Here is a 26573-nt window from a genome sequence, read left to right on the forward strand (position 1 = left end):
GTATGGAATCATGAGTACTATTCTACCATGATATCTCTACTTAGCATGAACTGCATAAGTAATAAACCAACTACAACAAGTATGTACATGAGTGTGACTAACATATATAAGCATGGGTATGCAACCAACACAATGTCCTCGATGCAAATAGTAAAGATATCATTATTTACTATTCTAGTCAATGTCCACTTGTCACTTAACTGTTAAAAGTTTAATCTTATAAAACCCACTCGAAGGCTGTCTGGCATGAAGACCCACCCGAAGGCTGTCTGGCCTGTAAGACCCACCCGTAGGCTGTGTGGCTGGTGCCGTGCCTAATGGCCCCGTGGTAGTCAACATCCCTACTCTTAGGAATGAGCCTTTCCCACGGCAATTCACATCGGCGCCCAATTCCGCACGGCGAATATGTATCGCGATGGCTAACTCCGGAGTGCCGGTTTGTAGGGAGCGACCCTCACAAGCATGTGCGAATGAGCACAATGGCAAGCATGCGTATAAGTCTGTCTCAAGTCTCAAGTCCTCATGTCTATGAACATGGAATGTATCGAATATCACAAAGGCCTATCACTATGTCTCTTTGTTGCATTTTCATAGTTTACTACCTTCAAGTACCCCTTTATGACACTTTTGTTCAACGAGTCCAAGCTTGATGATTATGTTCATGAATACATAATTCTAACCATTTCTAGCATAAGAGACATGTTCTCAACTTGAAAAGATGCACACCTTTCACATGCATGCAATCTACACATATAGCTCTACTATATAGAGTGATATTCATCTTACACATAGTACATGCATTTCAAGGGTTCTAAAATTTTCATAAATCATATCTAGTATGGATTTACATTCAAAAAGACTTTACGACGAGTATGTAATGCATAGGGGCTATTTTGCCCTAATTTCATGAAGTCAAACCCACCAAAAATCGAAACTTTTCGTTTCGCCGAACGGAGGTGTCCACAAGTCTCCTAGCACCATAAAGATGTAGGAACAAGAGTTACACAATCGAAACGAACATCGAAAAGCTCAATCTTAACCATCTAAGCATAGAGGGCATAACTCACCTCTTGTGATGAAATCCCTTCCCAAGCTTCCAAAGAGAGCAATAACCTTTCCAACCCAACCTAGAGTAAGGTTCTAAACCCATCAATTAGGTCTCTAAGCCCTCAAATCAAAAATCCCCAAAATAAACCCTAAAATCCAAATCTAGGATTTCATCTCCCAAAATCTACCAAAAATAGGTCTAGAGGGGAGAAATAAGCAACTAACCTCAAGAGAAGATCCAAACCAAGCTCCAAAGGCTCTAGGGTTGTAGATTGATCCTCTACCGAGCTCCTAGCCCAAGCCCCAAGCCTCCAAAAGTGAGAGATGAGGAAGAGGGAGATGCTCCAAAGCCTCCAAGCTTGCTCTCCTTCTCCTCTTCTTCTTCTTCTTCTTCTTTTTCTCTCTCTAGAGGATGTGAGAGGGTGAGAAATATGAGAAAGAGAGAGGAGAAGTGGCTCTAAAAGCCCCCTCATGCACAAAATCCACCTAGGTCCCCCAACATTTCAATCCTTGCATCAGCCCGGACTGGGCAATTTCGCCCAGGGGGGCCGATCTCTCCCCGCATGGGACTGGTCTCTCAGGTCGAACCCGAAAATCCAACGCTCGGGAACCGGTTTCTCCCCGCCAGGGACCGGTCTCTCGGACCCTTCACGCAAAACACGCGTTCCGGAACCGGTCTCTCCCAGCCAGGGACCGGTTGCCTCAAGCCCTGCCGCAGCACTGTTCTGAGGGGACCGGTCTCTCATATCAGGGACCGGTCCCCGAAAGTGAAAACTCTCAGGACTTGCCAAAATTCTAGAGATCGAACTTTTAGGTCGGAATACCATCTACGACCTTCCACCAAGTGTGGAAAAGTTCTGGATACATATCAAACACTCGAACCTCGCAATTTGCAAAGGTCCAGTGTGCTACATTCACCCCTCCTAAAAAGGAGTTTCGTCCGCAAAACTCAAACGACAACACATACCTCAAAGCTCCATCTGAAAAAGATGGGGATAGCGCTCCCGCAGCGTGCTCTTTAGCTCCCACGTGGCCTCCCGCTCCCCGTGGTTGCTCCAGAGAATCTTCACATACGGAATATCCCGATTCCGCAGTTTCCGTATCTTGCGAGCCAAAATCCTCACTGGTTGCTCCTCGAAGCTCAAGTCGTCCCGCAACTCCACAGGTGTAGCATCCAACACATGAGTCGGGTCGAAGACATACTTCCGAAGGACCGATACATGAAAGATGTTGTGCACGTCCGATAAGTTCGGTGGTAGAGTAAGTCGATACGCTACCGGACCTACACGTTCCAAGATCTCATACAGTCCAATGAAACGGGGGCTCAACTTACCCCGAATCCCAAATCTCTTGATCCTTCTAGTCGGCAAGACCTTCAAGAAAATATGGTCTCCTACTTGGAACTCCAAGTCTCGCCGTCGTCGGTCGGCGTAGCTCCTCTGTCTACTCTGCGCCGTCAAAAGTCGCTCTCGAGCAATTCGAACCTTGTCCTCAGCTTCCTAGAGCACGTCAGGGCCTAATGCCAATCTCTCGCCGACTTCACTCCAATGAAGTGGCGATCTACACTTCCATCGATAAAGTGTTTCAAATGGCGCCATCTTGATGCTTGCTTGATAACTGTTGTTATAAGCAAACTCAGTCATAGGTAGGTGCCGCGACCATCCTCCCTGGAAGTCTATCACACATGCTCGAAGCATATCCTCTAAAGTCTGAATGGTGCGCTCCGACTGTCCGTCACTCTGAGGGTGGAAAGCAGTGCTGAAGTCGAGTCGGGTGCCGAATCAATAGTTCCTAGTGGGCAAACCGCTGACCTCAGCGAAATACTCCACTAGGCTAAAGAGGCGAAAGTAGAAAGAGAACTATAATAAACAATATGTATGTGAAATACAACAATTAACATGGCAATGCTACTATGCCTCAAGTTTAGCATGATATTAAGCATGAAAATTACTAATCTATCATAATCGAGTATATCCAAGGAGTATACTAGTATACTCTAAACATGATCATCATAAATATAAATATGCACCAAGCATGGTTCACCAATATACCACTATGTCCAACTACTGTAATAATGTGCCCAACCAATACCTACTATCAAGTAGTAAATGTCACTTAGTTGTTTCATTGTCATTTTCCATTCCAATCTAGGAACTACACAAGTGTAGTCCTGCTTGTACCGCCTAATGGCCCCGAGTAGTCCAGCATTTCTCTAGGAATGTGACTGTCCCACAGTGATCCAGTAGGCCCTCAATCGCACACAGGCGAGCATATGTCGTGTAGGCCAAGTCCGGAGTGCCGGCTTGTCGGGAGCAACCCTCACAAGCATGTGCAAATGAGCACAAATGGCAAGCAAGCATAATCATCATCTCAAGTCCATGAGCTAACCTTTAACCAACCCAACATTAGATCAAAATTCACCTTGTATGGTGTAGAACTCTTCCAAACTCCAAATGGTGGCTAGGATCCTTCTAATCCAACCTAAATTGAAGTTCTACACCGATCAATTTAGCCCTAAAGGCTACAAATCAAAAATCCCCAAATAAAACACTAGATTCTACATTCTAGATTTTCTACTCAAAAATCCCCCAAAACAAGATCCAAAGGAAAGATCAAGCCTACTAACCTCTCTTGAAGCCCCAAACCAAGTTAGGAGTGAGCTAGGGTTGAAGATCATTCCTCCAATGAGCTCGAAACATCAACTCTAGGGCTTCTCCAAGGTGGGAGAACCAACATGAAGTAAAAAAGGAGCAAAAAAAGGTGATCAATCCAACAAAACCCAAGCAAAAAGAGGAGAAAAAGCAAAGAAAATGAAAACGAAACCCACCTCTCCTCCGTCTCTGGTTGCAGCACAAGAGCCCCTGCCCAAGGGGTATGGGGTATATAAAGTGTTGGGATAATTACAAAAAGAACCTCCAAAAACTGGCAGTCTGCGGACTGTACTGCGTACCGGTACGCGGGCTGGAGTGCCGGTACCCCGCAGCCGAGCTCACCAAACCCGAGCCTCGGTCAGGCGAGAAAACACGCTGCGTACCGGTATCCGTGCAATGCAGTACCGATACTAGGTTCAGTATCGGTACTAGTATCGGTACTCGGGCAATACAGTATCGGTACTCTGCCTCGCAGAGCTCAAACTCGAGAGCACTCTTCTCGAGTGCGCGATGCCGTTCTGGTACCCCTTCTCTAGTACCGGTACCAGCATCCCAGAACCTACAGTTTGAAGGTTTTGGTGCTAAGTACTCATCCTCGCTCCTCAAGACGCGAGTAATGGGTCGGAACACAGTCAACGACCCACCAGAAAACCTGAAAAAGCTCAGAACACTAATCAAACACTCGAACATTGAAATTTGCTAAAGTTCAGTGTGTTACAGACGTACAGTTCCATCAGAAATGCATGGTTTTTATACAGTCTTGACATGTTTTGGACATCATCGTCTCTACAATATCGATGAGTTTGTTGATTTTCCCACTGTAGCAAAGTTTAATTTCGATCTTGCAGCTCTCCGGTAAAGTGTTCATGAATTCGAAGATCCGCGCTCGCAGGGAATTAAAACGCTCACCTTGCCCGATGAAAGCGAGCCGGTAGGATCCTCCTACATACTTGACATTTCCTTCATCTTCTGAAAAGAAGCCATTAAAATAGCAGTGCACTGGAACTTCAACGTTATCCATGAGTTGGAAGCAATACAGTTAGATGATAGTAATGCAATGCCACTCTTTTATAAAAATATAATCCAGTTAACTTGCATAAATTGGTAAGTTTTGAAAAATGCGGAAAACAGTAGGTCCATTCCTGCCATAATTCATTTCCGACATCTCTGCATACAACGTTGGCATAGCCTTCGATCATCGATAGTTGTTAATAAAACGGCGCATCGCTTGCACCATTTTGGTGGATTATTACAATGCTTGCAAGCATATTACACTAATTGCGAGTAGTATTACACTATTTTGTTATACATTGCACCAATATTTCAAATTGTCGTGCTGCATTTCTGTTTTGGTATTAGCGCCATTTTATATTTTTTCAACAGTACCTCAACAAGAAATATCATCAGCAACATCATTCAGATTACGTTCTGTCCTCGAGATACATCATAAGGGGAATGTCAAAAGGCTTTTCTCCTCGGGAAGGGAAAGCGGCGGCTACAGAACCCAATGATTACAAGCGCCTTTTCGCTTTATAGCCAACGGTTCTTCAGATTCATTCCCCGTTGCATTACTACATATAAAAAAAAGGACGTAAAGGCGACGAGGGCAACCGGTGCGGCAGCGGAAGGTGCCAGAGCCGATGGAGCTAACGGCGACGATGCTACTGTTCGTCTAGGAGGCCGAAGCAGAGTTCGAGAACGATGAGGCTCGCTTGGAAGGGTATGATACAGTAACGAGGGGTTAAGATTGATTCGCACTATCTGGAGTGCTTTATTTGCCTCGAGCCCAATGGCCCTCCTCTTTTCCAAGTTCTTAAATTCTTGCAGATTTTTATTGTTATTGATCGATTCTAATATTTTACTGACTGTACTATCTGTTTCCGAACATGGTAGAGCGGAGATCCAAATGGCTCGTGGCAAATAAAGCACTCCAAATAGTGCAAATCTATCTTAACGCCTCATTGTTAGATCATACCCTTCCGAGTGAGCCGCCTCCTTCTCGCAGTCTCCTTCGGCTCTCTCCCGTGGCCGCCTATACCTGTTAGCGTCGGCTCCGTGCGTGTGGAATTGCAGACAAGCTTAGATGATTCCGTACTTTTCTTAAATAATTATTTTGAGAAGTTTGTTACATTTGATGTAATAGAATGTTGTGTTGTATGCAAATCGTGTCTTATATATTGCATTTTCATCATTTTTGCTAAAGACAATGTAATATTTGGTACAACATTAATAAAGAGAGCATTTTGTTACAGTTGATATAATAGAATCTTATATTGTATGCAAATCGTGTCTTATATGTTGCATTTTCGTCAAAAAAATATAATCTTTGGTACAACATTACTAGAGAGAGCATTTTGTTAAAATTGATTTAATAGAACCTTATATTGTATGCAAATCGTGTCTTATATGTTGCATTTTCATCAAAGTTGATATAATCTTTGTTACAGCATTAATAGAGAGAGCATTTTCAATAGTTAGTGCCGACTTGCACTAATTATAGCTGCGTATTGCACCATTTTATATTAGGTTGCACTATTTAGTTTAAAAAAAACTTAATTCAGCCAGTGTTCCACTTTTATGTTACACTCGTTGGAACTGCATTGCACTGTTACGGTGAATGTTGCACTAGTAGTAAGAAGCGCACTACACTCTTACAAGCTTGGTTGTACTCGTTTTCTCCGTATTGGACTATTATTCGCGTTTTACGTTGCACTATTATTGTACGGCTAAATCAAGCAAGTAAGCATTTTTAAGAGTTGTTGCACGATAGTTTTTAATCGTTTAAGCGTTATGCTGCACAGCTCAAACGCCCCCCCGTGGCGCCACAGCAACTGGGGACGAGAAATACAACGACCCTCCACCGCTTCGTCTGCATTCGCGGTAAAATAATTTACGGACTTATTTGCACTATTATCTTCATATTATATCAACAAATAGAGAGAAAAATTTGAACTAGTTACGGACTAGTTACATTGCTTAGCAAAGAATATTGCACTGTTTTGATCTCTGTTACGCCATTTACAAACTTGTTTTCTCTATTACCTTCTTCTTATCACCAAATACAGAGAAAATTTTGCACTAGTTATGGATTCGTTCACCATTTCTGTAAAAGTTATGGACTTATTGCACTATTTGCGTTAAAATATTGAACAAATTGCACCATTTTCTTTTATTTATTTGCTATCGATAGCATTCCAACTCAACTCTATATATATAGAGTTGAGCTGGAATGCTATCGATTGCAAAAGGGCTCCGTTGCCACCCTTTTGTTTTCGATGATGGAGCCTTCAAATCGATGATCGGCATCGTTGAACATTGTAATATACTGAAACTTCGGTAGAGTACTCTGGACTTTAGCCGAATTGTCTAAAGCGACCGATAGAAAAAGTTGGATAAAGTCAAATTAATATTTCAACAATGTTGGAAGGGTTAAAAATGAGTTCTAAAAGAATTAGAAAGGTTTTAATATCGATCGGCGCGAAATAGAATCGAAAAAGATGCAAAACTGAAATTCTGGGACTTTTGTTACCGGTTTAACATCGAGTTAGTATCGGTACTGCATTGTAAACCGAGAGAAACAGCTCTCGGGTTTGCCTCTGCGAAACCTTGTAACCGGTGACAAACTGATTTAGTACCGGTACCAAGTGTATTAACCCGAACGGAATGCTCTCGGGTTGGTTCTGCGAAATCGTGTAACCGTGACAGATTGGGCCGTACCGGTACCAAGTCTGCTTCGCAGCAGAATGAGATTTGCTGCAAATATGAGTTTTGGGAGGGTCTAAATGCAATTGTAGCATCTTATAAAAGCCCCCAACACTCCTCTCCTCTGGTCCACAACAGCAAACACCTCTCTCCTCTCACCTCTCTCTTTCTTTCTCTAGAAATCTCTCCAAGGAGCAAGAAGAAGAAGAAGGAGAAGGATTTTTGTAGGAGATTTGAGGTTTTTGGAGGTTTGGGTCTCTCCTACAAGGTGGACTTTGGAGAGCTTAGGGCAAAGGTGAGGTTTCTTTGTGAGATTAACGTTAGGGCTTGAATTTTATGCCCTAAATCTTTGGATTTAAGCTTCTTACAAGTGTAGCAACCTTCTAGAGGCTATAGAACACATGAAAACCCAAGGTTTTTCATGAGCTCTCATGGTGGATTTCTAGGGCTCAGTTTGTATGCCCTAAAAATGGTTGGAAAGGCTTAGAAAAGGTTCTAAATTAGTTCTTAGGAGTTCAACAAGCTTTCTTTTGCTTGTTTTACAGATCAAACCCAAAGATTGAGCAAATAGCATTGTTAGGGCACCAAAATTTGGAGCTTTTGCCCTAGGATGGTTTTGAGGCAAATTGGCCTTATAGAAACCTAATTGGGGGTATTTCTAACTAGAATATGAAATCGGTTCGGTGATTCGACGAGTGTACGCAATGAAATTAATAAAAAAGTCTATTTTGGTACAGATTGCCGCAGCACGCCAAGTAGGCGCCCGAAAATTCTAAGAATTGAACCGTAGCACTCTTGCAACCATACAAGGTGGGTGGTGCTTTCTGAAATCATTGAATTTTCTTTTATGTCGAAAGTGTCATTTTTGAGCATGTGTATGTATTGAGCATTGTGCATAGTAGGGTTGCTTTGAGAGCATATGTTGCATGTTGTGAGGACAAATGCATGAGAAATAATAGTGAAAGAGTAAGAACTTGTGTAACCCTATGTATGCATGATCAATGACAAGAACCTAGTTGAGGTAGAGAACAAAAGTGACATGTTGACATAAATGTAGAGAGTGGCATTGATGAGTCTTGAATACTAGTGTTACAATAGTGACATTACTGAGACAAGAATGCTAGAGTTAAACACTTAGAGGACAAGTGTGGCATTAGTAAATAAATACAAAGAACAAAGTAGTGTATATGACACTAGTGAAAGTTAAAGAATGCGAGTAAAGAGAGATAGTGACAATATGACATAACAACCTTATAGTTAAGGGTCATGTGAACATTGCATCCTTATAGCTAAGGATTGGATTGAATTTGGAATCCTTATAGTTAAGGATTGGATCACACTCGCCTATTAATCCTTGCTCGGAGGGTGGTAGCTCCCCTTCGAGCGATGAGCTCCGGAGTTGTCATCACTGGGTCGTAGTAGTCTCCCCAGAGAATGGTCCCATCGAGTCGTAGTAGTCTTCCCGATGTTTGGGATTTGAGTTGGTGAGTTATGGAATCCGGCAGGAGGAAGTTGAGGGCCTGACGGGTTAGCCACGAGATTGAACGATGTAAAGTAAACTTGCATTCATCATGAGCATTTCATTGAGCATAAGATTGAGTATATATTGTTCAGGCATATTAGCTGCATTTGTTAGTTGGTTACTATTTATTCTTTCTTCTATTCTGCCTGATTTAGACCTAGTGGGACAGTCGGCAAGGTCGGCGGCCGAACCCACTAGGAACTTTGTTGTAGTTCCCACCCCCCTTTTTCCACAGAGCCGGGATCTAGTGAGCCGGCGAACGATCACGGTAAGGGTATCACACCATAGACAGTGACCACCCGAGTTGGTTGTATTTTGCTAGTTACATACCTTATATATCATCTTTTGTATTTTGATGATTAGAGATGTTTAAATAAAAGAACATGAATTTATGGTTAATGTAAAAGCTTATCTTTTGGAGGAAATACACTATGTTCATTTTGGTGATTATGTGTTGTATAAAAGAAATGATGCAAAGAATGTAAAGGAATTGTATTAAAGATGTATGCATGTATGTGATTTAAAGTTAATCATATTACTTGTATGTTGATTAGTTAATACTTTCACTTTGGCTATTGCTTGCCCTCGTGCAAGCCACTATGTTTGCTTCCGCATGTGCAAATTTTGTACTCTATTTGTACTTGTTGTTGAGCCTTGGGTGGACGAAAGAGGTGCTGTTCGTTCGGCGTCTGTTCGACGTGCTCGAATCAGCCAAATAAGACCGGGTTCGGGGCGTGACAAACATGATCTATATCACTTGAAGTATCTAGAAATCAAATTTCATGCTTTTTCAATATTGTTGTCTTGTTCATCAAGTGGGCGTAAAAATAAACGGCTGAAAATTAATATCCTCTAAAAAGTGATGATATGAATTTTGTAATCAAGATCGAGAGTATAGATCTTGTTTTAAATAGTTTAAAGAATTTTCTAAAAAAAATTCAATTGATTTGGATAGTTTTACACCGTTAAACGAGAAAACGCCTCATATTGACCATTAAAATTATAAATTTTGAAACCCTTTGATCATTAGGTCAATGATGTCGAAAAGATTTGAAATTTGATTTCTAGATACTTCAAGTAATATAGATCATGTTCAACGGTGCCGATCGTCGATTTGAAGGCCCCATCATCGAAAATAAATGGGTGGCAACGGAGCCCGTTTGCTACCGATAGCATTCCAACTCAACTATACTATTATATATATATGAGTAGGGCTACTATACTATTATGAGTATTGGGCCCTTCGTACTCATAAGTTATTTTCGATGATGGAGCTTCCGGATCGACGATCCACTCTGTTAAATATGATCTAGAGTATTTGAAACTTCTAGAAACTAATTTCGTAATTTTTCGAAATCATAATAAAGTCCATCAAGCAGGCATAAAATGAACGGTCAAAATCGAACGATGTCTTAAAAAGGATGATCGGATCCTTCAATTTAAGATCGGAGTTACTGATCTTTATCTAGGTAGTGAATAGAATTTTCTATTAAAAATTCCACCTATTCCAATTCTTTTACACCGTTAAACTAGTAAGTATCCCATACCAGCCATTAAAAATTGTCAATTTTGGTACCCCATATCGACCGTCCCTAGAGCAAGTGGCAAAGCGCTTGGTGGTTGGTATCCAAGACCGTTGATTCACATTTCCAGCTAAGTTTATTTCTAAATGAAATAAACGAAGCAGGTAGCGTGCTACCTATCTCTCAAAAAAAAAATTTGTCAATTTTGTGAACTTTTGATCGTAAGGTAAATGATATCGAAAAATTTAAAATTTGATTTCTAGAAGTTTTAAATGTTTTAGATAATGTTTAACGGTATGGATCATCGATTCGGAAGCTCCATCATCGAAAATGATTTATGAGTATGAGGGCGATCGTGTACTCATAAGAGTATAGTAGCCGGACTCTATATATGTAACATACCGGATTTTGATATAAAAGTAAAAAATAAATAAGAATAGTGTGAGATACTATTTTTTATTGGACTGATAGAAGCAAAATGTAAGTCTGAAATGACATATGCTGAATCGGAATGAAAACAGAAGATTTAAAATTTTCTGTGAGAGACGGGGCTGATATTTTAGCAAAAAATGCACAGTGTCAGAAAATTATGAAAATTGGAGAATATGTCAGAATTATTTTTATGATGTTAGATTTAAAATTTCATGCCATTCTGACACCCGAAAAGTGAAAAATAAAATCCGACTGCTATCTGCTAGAGATTACAGTTCGGTAGGGCTTTCGGTGACCAAACAGGGTCGAAACTGAAAGATTAAAATTTCTTTCGTTAAGTTAAGTAAAACCGAGTATGACTGCCAAATTTGAGCTCAAACGGACTTTCGGAAGGGCAAGCGAAAAATATCTGTACCTGAGCTGCAAAACTGAATGTAAATACTGTATTGTTGAGGGGGCTATTGTGTAACAAAAGGAGTTTTTCTCCTTTCTCCTTCAACCGAGCAACACCCACACCACACACTCACACGCAAGGAGAAGGAGAGAGAGAACCTCCCTTTCTCTCTCTAGATCTCTCCTAAAATTTAAAGGATTTGGTGGAGATTGAAGCAAAGAAGGTGGAGCTTCATCTTCTTCATCTTCTTCCTTGTGTTGGAGTGAGCTCTTGAGGTGAGCTTCATGAACCCTAATGGTAGATCTTTAGAGCTTTCTTTATATGCTCTAGGAATGGGTTTAGAGGACTCCCTAGGTGATAGCAACATGCTATCTGCTTGAATCATAAATCAATTTGGAGGTTTATTGCAATAGTAGCATGTTAGGGTTCAAAAATAGAGTTTTTGTAAAATATTTGGGTTTGATCTAAATTAATCCTACGTAAACCTAATTGCTAGGTATACGAACGCGTTGGCGAAGTCGGTTCGGCGATTCGTCGAGCCTATGCGAAGATATTGAAGAAACGGATGTTTCGGCTTCGTTTCCGCCTAGAGGGCCGAGGCGGCGTCCAAAAATCATGAAAATGGATCCGGAGTATCGTGGCATCAAGTTATAGACTTTTAATTTTCGGATTGTGGATTGGTGGCCGTTTGGGTGGTCGCGCGCGAGTTCGGGCCGAACCAGTCAACGGGTGCCGCGGGAGGTCGATTGCAAGTGACTACAAGCAATCAAAAAATGATTTGAGGAGGGTTGTGCTCACCGAAGTTATTAGCTCGCTTCCATGTCGAAGCGAAGTGAGAATTGTTATTGATGCATGTATGGTAGTTAGTGATAAAACATATGAATGCTATGTTAAACTACTATTGGATGCAAGAAGATATAATGAAGACATACTAGATGAAAAGTATATATATGTAATTGGTAGGTGGCCTATGATAATGTGGATGCATGAATCCTATTATGCTTAATGTTTATTACCTACCATTGAGATGAAAGCATGATAAACATAATGTAGAAACATGCTAGATGAATGCATGATGTACATGTTGTAGGATATGTGAGAAGAATGCATGTTGGCCTAATGTGATAAATGCTAAAGAATGCATGTGATAGATGCTAAATAACATGAGCTAGATGTATGAGTTATGGGATAAAATGTATATTGATTGCTATATGATAAGAACGTATGCATATGCATGAAATGCTAAAGAACACATGTATGTTGACATAATGTGAGACTATGTTAGATTTGTTTGAAAGTGAACTTGGATCGATAACTCTAGGTTGATAGAGAACTCGACATTGGAAAGTAAGGACATATAGACTACATCCTAGATATGGATAACTAGGAAGGTAAGTACATTGAGTGGCATGTCAGTTAATAATTCTGAGTGTGAATAACTAGGATAACAAGCATTGTGAATGTTGGACCTAGTGTTATTGAACATAAATAAATGATGAGTGGCAATGAACTTAGAGTTAAGTAAACCTAGGTTATGGCATGAGTGACATTGAACCTAGAGTCAAGTGAACCTAGGTAGTAAAGAACATCGGACCTAGTGTTATGGAACCTAGGCAATGAACATAGTGACATGGGATCTAATGTTAGTAAACTTAGGTCGAATAATGGCTTGAACCTAGAAAGGTTGACATAGGGTCAGTCCAACCCTAGAGATGTTGAAAGTGGATTCCGGAATCCCAGGTCTTGTGGCCTTAGTGAACATGGTATGCTCATGGTTATGGATTGGATCATACTCACCTATAAGTCCATACTTGAGGGTGGTCGCTCCCCCTCGAGCAATGAGCTCCGCAGTGATTATCACTGGGTTGGAGTTTCCCCAGAGGTTGAGCCTGTCGGGTCGTAGCGAGTATGTAACATATCGAAATTTCGGTAGAAAATATTGGACTTTAGTCAAATTGACTAAAGCGTGCGAATGAAGTGGTTGGACAAGTTCCAGTTAGCATTCCAACAAGTTGAAAGGGTTAAAAGTGAGTTCTGAAAGAGTTAGAAGGGTTTTGGCATCGACCGGCGCGGAATAGAATCAAAATGGAGCAAAAAACCAAGTCTGGGCAAAGTGTACCGGTACAACCATCGAGTTGTAACCGGTACAGAAATTGTACCGGTACAGCATTGAAAGTGTACCGGTACAAATGCTACGAAACCGAGAAGCAACTCTCGGGTTTTGTCTCTGCGCAATCGTGTTACCGGTGACACGAGGAAGTGTACCGGTACACTTTGGGCAGACAGCACAGATTTGGTCTGTTGCAAATAAGAAATGTTGGGGGGCTAAGTTGCAATTGTTGCACACCATATATGATCCCATCTCTCCCCTCTCTTCACAGCAGCGAGGAGAACCCTTCTCCTCTTATTTTCTCTCCCTCTCCCTCTCTAAATGCTCTCTATAAGGTGGATTAGATGTGGATTTGGAGGAGATTAAGAGGAGATTTGGACTTTAGAGGGGATTAGGTCTCTCCAACAAGGTGGAGCTTGGTGGGCATTTTGGCTAAGGTGAGGTTTCTTGTAAGATTAGGATTAGGGTTTGGTTTTAAACCCTAGATCTTCGGTTTTGATCTTCTTACAAGTGTAGAACCTCGTAGTAGCCGAAGAACACATGAAAACCATGTTTTCTTCGTAGTGCTCTAATGGTGGATTTCTAGGGTTTGTTCTAAACACCCTAAGTATGGTTCGAAAGCTTCTAGATGAGCTTCTAAATGTTGAACAAGCTTTTGCTTGTTCTAGAGATCAAACCAAGACATTTTGTTATATGTCACATTAGGGCACCCAAAAGAAGGATTTTGCTCAATTAGGGTTTTGATGTAAATTAATCCTATGCAAACCTAATTGCTAGGTATATAAACGTATTGGCGAGGACGGTTTGACGATTCGTCGAGCCTATGCGAAGTTATTGAAGAAACGGACCGTTAAAGCTTCATTTCCGCCTGGAGGGCCGAGGCGACGTCCAAAAATCACGAGATCGGATCCGAAGCATCTTAGCATCAAGTTAAAGACCTTTAATTTTCGGATCGGGGATTGTGGCCGTTTGGGTGGTCCCGCGAGAGTTCGGGGCGAACCGGGTCATGGGTGCCGCGGGAGGCCGATTGCAAGTGACTACGAGCAATCGGAGAGTAAGTTAAGGTGGGTTGTGTTTATCGAAGCGACTAGGTCGCCTATATGTCTACGACTAGTGCTTACTATTGATGCATGTAATGGTAGCTAGTGGAAGAACACATAAATGCATAAGGTGAAATGCTATGTTAGGCTACCAAATAATGCATATGGTCATAATGTCAGAATGCTAAGTAATGCATAATGATATAGTGTAAATAATGCTAAGTGGAAAGCATAAAGTAAATGACATATGTTAGTCATGTTGCTTGTATAGAAATGCTAATGTAAGAATGCTAAGTGGATGCATATCGATATGAAATAAGAATGCTAAGGAAAATGTATGATAAGCATGTTGTAGAGATGCTAATGTAAAAATGCTGAGTAAAGGACATGTACTTGTGGACATATACATATACACATAGATCGAGTGGCATTGAACCTAGAGTCGTGATCCTAGGTTGAACAACAGTGATATTGAACCTAGTGTTAATGAACATAAGTTAAAAAAGAATGGCATTAAACCTAATTTTCGACAATATAGGTTGAGAATGAACCTAGAGTTAAGTCAACCTAGGTTGTGGTTAAAGATAATGAACCTAGTGTTAAAGTAAATCTAGGTTATGTGATAAAAGTGTTAAACCTAAAGTCAAGTGGACCTAGGATGAAAAGGATAATGGACCTAAGTAGGTCGATACCATAGAGTTAAGACCAACCCTTGAGTTATGTGGAAATGGATTCCGGAATCCCAGAGCTTATAGAGCACCCAAGGTGGTGTTGGGCGTGTGCGACGATTTCGCCGTCCGGGGCTATACCATCGACGTGGCGTGTGCGACGATTTCGCCGCCGGATGGGTGAGCCGAATTGTGGTTTATACCGGTTGAGCCGGGTTGTGGATTATACCGCTGGTTGACTCGAACCACTGACGTGGCGTGTGCGACGGTTTCACCGCCGGGTGGCTAGGTCATAAAGTGTGGTGAGCTGTGGAAGGCTGAGGTGTAAGTAAGAGTTCCTTCACCTCGAGCTTGACAGAGTGCGAATTATCCGTAGTGAATTGACTCAAGACCGAGTCGAGTGGCATAGTGTGACTAAGGTAAGAGTAACCTTAGGTAAGAATGACAAATGAGTATAATATGGCTAAAGTGTGAGTACCCTAGTAAAGAATAAAGAATAGCTAATGAATAAGAATAGCTAATAAAGTAAAAACGGTTACAAGTAAAGAATGGCTAATAATATGAAGTAGAATCAATTAATCTACTTCCATAAGATACAGGACTTGTATATTGCATATTGTGAGGTATGACATGTAGTTCAATATCGAGTAAATGTATAAATACCTGTTTTATGTTATTGGACTAACCTGTTGCAGTGCCTCCTTGGACCTATTGGTCGAGCTTTTCCCTTGGGTGGCCGTACCCACTGGGAACCATAGAGTTGGTTCTCACCCCACGTTGTTTTGGGGTGTTACAGGTTCGCACATGAGCGGCACAGTGACGCGAGGTAAGGGCGTAGCTCCGTAGATAGCGGCCCTACCCCCAAGACTGAGATAGCTGTACCCCGAGGTGGTCTAGCTTAGGGGTTTGAAGACAAATATACCAAACTTGTAATTATTGTATTTTGGAAGTTGAATGTAAAAAAAAATTGTGATGTAAAATACACCTAAGATTAATTTTGTAATAACTTAGTTGTTTTATATTTTTGATACTTCCTTATGCAATCTTTGGTTAAATTCGGTTCCTGGTTGGAACATCGAGAATTGTATCGATTTCGACGCCTTGGACATACAGAGGAGACTCTGTCCACGGTACAGAAAAACCCTGTCCGTTCGGCGGTCTGTTGGCGTGTCCGAACCCGACCAAATAGGCCGGGCACGGGGAGTGAAAAATAAGATGGTATCAGAGAATAAAGTAGAGAATGGGATGGCTTAAGTGAACCTAGGAGACCCTAGAATAGTGAAACCATAGAGGTTAAGGCTCGTGAGAGACGAGGACATGTGACTTGTGGCGAAAGGATTATGGATTTGGTCGTGTTATAAACCTCTAAGACGTATATTAGAGGTAGACTCGAGGTGTCGCTTATTCTCAACCGAGAGTGTTCATGTTGGGTCGACACAACATGAAACCGAGTGATGAGAATAGACGCCCTTGCGTGACTTTCGCCCGATTGACTCTTGAGTCGTTGTTGGTTGTCTCGTGTTCGACCCAAGATGGTCAAGAACTAATCGAGTTGTCATGTTTCATGAAACGATGGCACCGCGTAGGCGATCTTCATCTAGATCGGCGCGGGATGGAACGAGTGGTGCTCCTGAGCAAACCGACGCGAGCGGAGACTCAGAGCTTCGTGATCAGTTGGCCACACTCATGGGAGTGATGAGGCAACAAGCGCACTTGGTGCAACAGCAGCAGGAGGCTACCATGCGCCAGGAGGAGCGAATGAAAAGACTCCAAGAAATGGTGGATCGGCTGGTGACAGCACCAGTTGTGGCTCATCGTGAACGGCCGGGAGTTGCGGAGGAGATGTTTCCTTCGAGGTCGGGTGATCCGACTCCTATTAGTTCAGAGGTAGAGGCAGAGAAGGAGCGACCTTTGGCGGCCCTTATGGCTTTCAAGAAGTTTGATCCGCCTACTTTCGATGGAGAGGATACAGATCCGTGGATCGTGGAGATGTGGATTGATTCCATGGAAACACTCTTCGAGGATCTGTACACGGTGGAGCGGGATAAGGTAAATCTAGCCGTGCACTACTTGAAACAGTCGGCGAAGGTGTGGTGGAAGGGCATTAAGCGAGATCGATTGCCTAATCTCCCTCCTATGGCTTGGGAAGAGTTTCAGGGATGCTATTCTCTGTTTATTTCCCCGACAGCGAGAAAATAAAGCTTCAGGAAAGGTTCCGAAAGCTGCAGCAAGGAGGCCGCTCGGTCAGGCAATACGAGCGGGAATTTTTCTGTATCGTGCATTGTATCCCGAACGTGGTACTGGGTGATAAGGATAAGGCAGACTGCTTTGTGCGTGGACTTCGGCCAGACCTTTATAAGGTCGTGCTTGTACTTAAGTTACAGACTTTTGCTGAAGTCCTGGATCAGGCCCTGTGGATAGAACAAGGCAACGCCATTATACAGGAGGAGCGCGAGTCATATTACAAGGAAAAGGGAAAAGGACGACCAACGAGTGGATCCGCTGGTCAGTCAAGTTCCCAACAGACTTCGACGAGTTCGTGCTCGCGATCCCGAGCTCCGGGGACATACTACATTCGAACCTCGGCGAGATATGTTATTGGTGGAGGCCTTCATTTTCCACAACAGTGTGGGCAGCGTGAGGGCAAGTGCTTCAAGTGTGGGCTGCCGGGTCATACGCGGGACGAGTGTCCGCAAGGTGACGGCCAGGCCTTGATGCTGGCAACGGCCTATTCCTCTCTGGGATAGCCTCCAGGTGTGCCACCTGCGGCATGGTCAGGAGAGCGGCCGTTGAGGACGATGCAACCTGAGTGTTCGCGGCGAGTACCAAGTGGCCATGGATACGCGACCCAAGTGGTGGAATCTGCCGCTGCTGACGACATCATGGCAGGTATGAGTTAGTTAAAGCAAACATATGCTCTGCATGATGTTGAAATTGGTGCATAGCATGTATTTTATCGAATGGTTAGTTGCTACTAGTTATGCATTAGCATAGTAGGGACCGGTGGACGAGTAAAGGTAGATCCCCGAGCATGCTTGCATTGTGATAGTGTGGCGCCTGCTGGAGCAGGTAGAGAGCCGAGTGGCACTAGCAAATGGCTAGTAATGATTCTTGGACAAGAAGTAGGACTCGTGATAAAGATGAGATGGTGAAGCAACTCTCAAGGCAATGGATAGTAGATTGCGAGAGTTGAGCTAGGATACGTGAGGATACCCGAGTACTCCGAGAATTTCGGATGTCGTTCTGATAGATCGAACAGTGAAAGTGAATCACTGTTGAGAGAGCAGTTGGTTGAAGCCAAGTTTGGCCTGTGGGTCTAGTAGTACCTCGAGTTGAGGTGAATGAGTCGTGCCTGTGTGGCTAGTTGCATAGGCAGGATTGCCTAATGCTTGACATAGTTGGAACGCTATAGAGGCGTGTAGAGCGCTCGAATATAGGTACTCGTGGTGTGCGGTATTGATTCAGCTGGGAGTGTGTTGGCAGTAGCACTTTAGCCTTGCTAAGTGTGAAGCGGGCCAGGGATCACTCATGGGGCTGATGGCTCGCACTAGATGCTTAGGAGCCGGTAGTGGTACGTGACTCGATAGAGTATGTCGTGTAGGACGACGACGGCGGGTAGTGCTTGGGGACGACCCGTGCCTAGACCATGTGTGTACTGTGGAGCCTGGACCCATTGGGCAGGCGCAGTCAGCTGTGAGTGACAGCGGCCCGGTACCTACGGATAGGGTTTTGGTCAGGGCGGTAGTCCGAGCTTAGACCCAGTGACGTGGAATGCCACGTGATAGATCACGAGATCGAGGATGCACCGAGTGTGTAGTGACCGAACTCGTAGACTTGACGTGGTTTGGGGTCTTGATTACTCCTGGTTGGAGTGTGTGCGAATTCTCAAGTGAGAATTTCGCCCGAAACGTTGATTCGGTCTGCGCCTGCGAGCGAGAGACGTTGCATGTATCGAGACAAGTTAGGCAGTAGGCCTACGTAGGGTTGGCGGTCTATGGACCACTTATGGAAAACGAGGGAAGCGGCTTGGCCGGTAACTCTGTTGAGGAGTTGGGATTAGAATTCACGAGCGGAGTCTTCGCGTGTGTCGATTGCGACAACGAAGACGAGCTAGTCGTGGCTTATGATGGCAAGGGATGAAGTGCTCTTATGAGGCATTGAGCTAGTGGAAGCCACGTGGGAATTGGAGTTTAGGATAATACTCTTTTATGGACTAAGTTGGAGATATGCCGGAGTGTGCCATCTCGTGATGGAGCAAGGATCCGGTTGGGATTGGAGCACTCACGATAGAGCGATGCACCAACGATATTGCTTCTGTGCAATACCAGTGATCGAATCAGAGTGAACTCCCGATTGAGTGTGTAATGCAAAGAATGGTTCTTTACATGATGGAATGCACTTTTAGAGTTATACGTGGTAAAGACGAGTGAGTTTGGTCTCACATCCCCCGTAATGGGTCTTGAAGTTGGTTCAAAAGGTGAAAAGCCTTACTAGAATGGAAATGCATTAGTACCCTCAATTGCCCGAAGAGCTGAATTGCGGGTGGATTGAATTTTGCGGACGGAATTCTTTTAAGGGGTGGAGAATATAACATACCAAAACTTCGGTAGAAAATATTGGACTTTAGTCAAATTGACAAAAGCGTGTGAATGAAGTGGTTGGGCAAGTTCTAGCTAACATTCCAACAAGTTGGAAGGGTTAAAAGTGAGTTCTAAAAGAGTTAGAAGGGTTTTGGCATCGACCGGCGCGAAATAAAATCGAAACGGAGCCAAAAACCAAGTCTGGGCAAAGTGTACCGGTACAACCATCGAGTTGTAACCGGTACAGAAAGTGTACCGGTACAGCATTGAAAGTGTACCAGTACAAATGCTACGAAACCGAGAAGCAGCTCTCGGATTTTGTCTCTGCGCAGTCGTGTTACCGGTGACACGAGGAAGTGCAACGGTACACTTTGGGCAGACAGCACAGATTTGGTCTGTTGCAAATAAGAAACGTTGGGGGGCTAAGTTGTAATTGTTGCACACCATATATGACCCCATCTCTCCCCTCTCTTCACAGCAGCAAGGAGAACCCTTCTCCTTCCATTTTCTCTCCCTCTTCCTCTCTAAAAGCTCTCTACAAGGTGGATTAGAGGTGGATTAGGAGGAGATTAAGAGGAGATTTGGACTTTGGAGAGGATTAGGTCTCTCCAACAAGGTGGAGCTTGGTGGGCATTTTGGCTAAGGTGAGGTTTCTTGTAAGATTAGGGTTAGGGCTTGGTTTTAAACCCTAAATCTTTGGTTTTGATCTTCTTACAAGTGTAGAACCTCGTAGTAGCCGAAGAACACATGAAAACCATGTTTTCTTCGTAGTACTCTAATGGTGGATTTCTAAGGTTTGTTCTAAACACCCTAAGAATGGTTCGAATTGTCACGCCCCGGGACCGATTCCAATTTGGGCTGGCCCGGACACGTCAAACAGACGCCGAACGGACAGAGTTTTTCCTGTCCGCCCATGGCTCATCACCTGTACATTTTCAAGTAGAGAAAAGCACTAGCGAAAACATACACAAACGGCTTACACGAGGGTAAGCAATAGCTATGACTGAAAGAAAGGAAACTAAACATCTGCACAAATACTATGATTCTCTTTTTGATCACATATATTCCATTCATAGTTCTTTACATACTTTTCATCATTTTTTTTTACATCACATTCTCCTCGAGATAAACATTACATTCTTTTTCTTTTACATCTCAATTCATCAAATACAAAAGATGAAGTAAGGGAATGCTACTACAAAATGTAAACCCGACTTGGTAGTCACTGTCTATGGCGCGATACCTTTACCGCGGTCGCTCGCAGGCTCACTCAGTCCCGGCTCTGTGGAAATAGTGGGGTGAGAACTACAACAAAGTTCCCAATGGGTTCGGCCCCAATCTCACCGACTTTCCTACTAGGACTAACTCAGGCATAATAGAAAGAATAAGCAGATAAGTAGCCAACTATATAAATGCAACTAATATATCTGAACAATGCTATCAATAAGATGCTCAATATAAATTCATGAAGAATGCATGGTCGATGTTCTTTGTTCTTTGTTCTTTGTTCTTTGTTCTTTGTTCTTTGTTCAATCTCAAGGCTAACCAGGGGGTATCGCCTCATTAACTCACAACTCAAATCCATGATCACGGGCCCTCAGCTTCCTCCCGCTAGGACCGTCCTCTGAGTAACTCAACCAGTGATGACAAACTCCAGAGCGCATCGCCCGAGGGGGAGCGACCACCCTCGAGCAAGGACTTATAGCAAGTATGATCAATCCTTAACTCTAAGGATATTCAGTTCAATCTGTTCCTTAACTTTAAGGAATCATGCACAAATGACCCTTAGCTCTAAGGTTGAATGTCATCGTGTCAATCTCATGTTCTTTGCATTCTTTATCTTTGATCATGTCAATACACTAACTCTAGTGTTTCTTTACATTCTTTACTATCATTCATGTCATACATTAACTCTAATATTCCTTGATGCCACACTTTGATGCTAACTCTAGCTATTGTTCTTTATGTCACACTTTTGATGCTAACTCTAGCATTTAATGTTCTTTATGACTCACTTATTCACTTGATGCCACACTTTTCTCTTTGATGTCATACACTAACTCTAGTGTTTTTATACAACTTTAGGCTATCTTTAGTTTTTATTCTCACATTTCATTGTCCTCATGTCATATGTCACTTGCTCTTTAACTTTACCAAGTTCTCATCATCATACATGCACATATAGGGTTATTACATTCTTATTAGTTCTCAACCATCTAATGATGCACTTGAACTCACAAAATGCAAACATTCACATATTCATAATCTCATTACCCTACTATGCATGCAACAATATACTCATGGATACTCAAGAAGTGACACATTAGACATAAAGGGAATTCCAACAAGTTTGGGTAGCACCACCCACCTCGTAGGCGTACTGTCACGCCCCGGGACCGGCGGAGGCCCTCCCGGTAGCGTGCCCAGACCCGCCATATGTCAACACATAAAAGGCGTCTACAACAAAAGCGGAAGTAAAGCAAGCGATAGAACAAATAAAAGAAGTAAAATAACTAGCAACTAATGATATCAGAGCGAGTATAGTTCTAACATCTACACCAAAGTAAAAAAGTAAAGCTAGACCACAAAAGGAGTCATAAGTAGTACAATAACTGTCTCTAGTACAAAAATGGTGGTCTCTAATACACTGGTAACACCCTCAACCTCTCGCAAAATAAAATAAGACATCGAGAGGTAGACCACCTAGCAACTCGTCCTCGAAGGAAGCTAGCTCATAGCAACTCCCTTCCCGCGATCCCTAGCCTCACCCTGCGTGGAAGGCTCTGAAAAACATTGAGAAAAAGAGGGCGTGAGAACTATAATTTATAGTTCCCAGTGGGCAATTACTGACCTCAGCTCAATGCACCACTAGGCCCCAGAAGAAAAGGGGTAAGTACAATAATAATAGCAATAATGACTGCGATATAAAGGCATAATTAAAATGCTAAATTACCAAACTCAAGTATAAACGATGTCATGGTGATGTACATCTACGATATCAAAATAGTAAATCATTAACCTTTATGAATACATTATGCATAAGTTCTGTCATGGCAACCAAGTATGCTTTAATGCAAAAGGAGACTATCAAGTATACTACATGTCTCAACACTATGCTAAAAGCATATAAATGTAATTCAACTACTAAACCTATCTAGTAGTGATTAACCATTCTCAACACCGTGTCGATTTCCATTTCCAATTAAGGACCTACCAAAGGTAGTCCAGCTTGTGCCGCCTAAGTGCCTGTGGTAGCCCAACATCCCTACTCTTGGGATGTGTCTGTCCCACTCGACCCCGTAGGCTTCTCAATACCGCACGAGCGAACATAAGTCGCGTAGGCTAACTTCGGAGTGCCGGCTTGTAGGGAGCGACCCTCACAAGCATGTGCGAATGAGCACAAATGGCAAGCAAGCATAGTCCAAGCCTCAAATATCCAATCTTCATGTCTCTAACATGGTATGGTCACTAGCATCCCGAAGATCTAGTTTAAGTCACAATATGAAGTTTCAATATTTGCTACGCCTAGTGCCCCTTGATGACACTTAGGCAATTTGACGTTCAACATGTATTTTAAATCCCTCAATGACCCTATCCACTAGGTTCTCACATGTCCCGAGCTCAATGCCGCTTGATGACATTAGCTCTCTAGTTCACATACCTTCTAAATGGCAATCTTGATAACTTTCATGTCTCAATAAACTTAAGTTTAAATGCATGAATCCAATCTCATTTACACTATAGGAGCATGAAAACACGTCTCATATAGAATGCTAAATGCAACTATGGGCCTAACAAGCTACTCTCTACTACATAGAGGTCCAAAATTTCATCATATATAACATAGGCCTTTTAAGCATTCTAAAAATCATAATAAATACATATAACAAGAATGTGCATGCCTTTTCATTTAACGATACTTAATTAAGCACAAATGAGAATTTCTCATTGTGTGGCTAGGTCAAACCCACCGAACCGTCGCGTAGGGCCTCGTTTCGCCGAACAAAGTTGTCCCCGAGTCTCAAAATACCCTAAAAGTATTGAGCGACAAGATACACGGGCATTACGATCAACTATAAGATCAAATTTTAACAAATTTAGCAAAAGGGCTAAAACTCACCTAATGTGTGGAAAATCTCTCTCAAGCTCCAAAAGAGAGCTAAATCCCTTCCAAACCAAGCCCAAGGATGGTCCTAATCCAACCAAGTTAGCCCCAAAAGCCCTAGATCAAAAATGCCCAAAATAAGCCCTAAGTATCAAATCTAGAGTTCCATCTCAAAGAAACCTTCAAAAATCAAATCTAGAGGAAAAGATCTAGTCACTTACCTCTAGGAAGCTTCAAATCAAGCTCTAAATGCTCAAGGTCCCAAGGTCTCTCCTCCACTTAGCTCCAAGTCCAAGCTCCAATGGTGAAGAAGCCTTCAAAGGAGCAAAAGAGAGCAAAAGAGAGGGTTTAATCTTTTAAAAACCCAACCGATATCAAGAAATCCAAGGGGGAGAGTGTGGAGGGCTCCCTTACCCTTCTCCTTGCTGGTGCCAAGCTCAGGGAGAGCCCTAGGGGCGTGGGGGTACTAATAGAGATGCCACAATTGCGAGAAACCCCCTGCAGTTCAAACTGCTCAGATTCTGCCAAAGTGTACCGGTACACGGAAAAGTGTACCGGTACACATCCTACGAAAATGCAAACCCGAGGCTCGGGTTTGAAATTCGCTACAAGTGTATCGGTACAACCATCAAGGGTGTACCGGTACAAAATGTGTACCGGTACAGCCATCGACCTGTCACCGGTTACACCTCGTGCAGAATGCAATCCGAGGGTAGCCTAAGTCCAACTCTTTAGTGACCTTAACGCTACATAAAATACTACAATTCTCGGGATGCGAGCCATAGGTCGGAACACTGTCAACGACCCACCAGAAAGTCTGGAAAAACTCGGGACACTGTCCAAACACTCGAACCTCGCAATTTGCAAAGGTCCAGTGCGTCACACGTACTAGGATGCTACGGTGATTTTCTTGGAATTTTTAGCCTCTTAGTTTGCTACCTACGGCAAAACAAAGCCCTATTAAGCCATTTTGCTCATATCTTTATATTGGGTTTTCGTAACGTTAATCCGAGCGCACCAACACGTTGGAAATACCCCCAATTAGGTTTCTAGAGGGTCAATTTCACTTTGAAATCCTCCCGAGCAAAAGCCCCAAATTTGGGTGCCCTAGCTCATAGTACATATCAAACCTAGGGTTTGATCTCAAAGATAAGCAAAAGAAGCTTCAATCTACTCTAGAGACTCCATTAAAATCATTCTTAACTCTATCAAGACCCTAGTTTGGATTCCATTATGAGAGAGGTTGAAGCTCACCTCTAAGTTTCATCACATATACCCAATCCATGGTTTTGATCTCTTAAAGAAGCAAAAGAAAGCTTCAAATACTCAAAAGGTTCTACTAAAATCATTTCTAGGTCATTTGGTTCTCATTCTAGGGTTTTACCATGAAAGGGATCAAAGCTTACCTCAAAGCTCTCCTTTCTTTATGCTAGAGGTGAAGGAGAAGGAGTTGCTTCACTCTTTCTTCTTCTTCTCTACCTTCCTTCTTTTTTTCTTCTTCTTCTTTTCCTTTCTTTCCCTTTCTTTCTTCTTCTCCTTCTTGTCTTCTAGAGAGAGAAAGAGAGGAGAGAGAGTGAGAGGGTGAGAATGAGAGAAAACACCTCATAACCCCCTCAACATAACCCATATATTGCATTTTCGCAAATAAACCCCTCAGCTTTTACTTTATTAAACTGCCCAAACTGGGCAGAATTCGTGCTCGGGGACCGGTCTCCCCGACTTGGGACCGGTCCCAGAGAGCTCTCCCCGCGGGCAGCAAAGGCCCCCGCGCAGTGCAACAGGTCTCTCCCAGAGGGACCGGTCTCTCGGGGACCGGTCTCTCCTCGCAGGGACCGGTTCCCGAGAGCTGGTATTCTGGGACTTAGCCGATTTTCAGCTTTCTCAGTTATCACGCGTTCGGGGACCGGTCTCTCCCACCAGGGACCGGTCCCCGAGAGCACAAAACCTGCAGAATGAAGATTTTTAATTCTTTAGCTCTCGAAAACCTCCCACAATACACTTTTGATCATTTTAACACCTTCGGACTTTCCGAAGTGTACCATCCTCGCACTTTGGTCAATTTGACTAAAGTTCGATATTTATTTTTCGAATTCTCGGTATATTACACGAATGCTTCTAGATGAGCTTCTAGATGTTGAACAAGCTCTCTTTTGCTTGTTCTAGAGATCAAACCAAGACATTTTGCTATATGTCACATTAGGGCACCCAAAAGAGGGATTTTGCTCAAGTAGGGTTTTGATGTAAATTAACCCTATACAAACCTAATTGCTAGGTATACAAATGCGTTGGTGAGGTCAGTTTGACAATTCGTCGAGCCTATGCGAAGTTATTGAAGAAACGGACCGTTAAAGCTTCGTTTCCGCTTGGAGGGCCGAGGTGGCGTCCAAAAATCACGAGATCGAATCCGGAGCATCTTAGCATCAAGTTAAAGACCTTTAATTTCCGGATCGGGGATTGGTGGCTGTTTGGGTGGTCGCGCGAGAGTTCAGGCCGAACCGGGTCACGGGTGCCGCGGGAAGCCGATTGCAAGTGACTACGAGAAATCGGAGAGTAAGTTAAGGTGGGTTGTGTTTACCGAAGCGACTAGGTGGCCTATCTGTCTAAGACTAGTGCTTACTATTGATGCATGTAATGGTAGCTAGTGGTAGAACACATAAATGTATAAGGTGAAATGCTATGTTAGGCTACCAAATAATGCATATGGTCATAATGTCAGAATGCTAAGTAATGCATAATGACATAGTGTAAATAATGCTAAGTGGAAAGCATAAAGTAAATGACATATGTTAGTCATGTTGC

This window comes from Ananas comosus, linkage group 6 (assembly GCF_001540865.1).
Source record: "Ananas comosus cultivar F153 linkage group 6, ASM154086v1, whole genome shotgun sequence".
Classification (NCBI taxonomy): Eukaryota; Viridiplantae; Streptophyta; class Magnoliopsida; order Poales; family Bromeliaceae; genus Ananas; species Ananas comosus.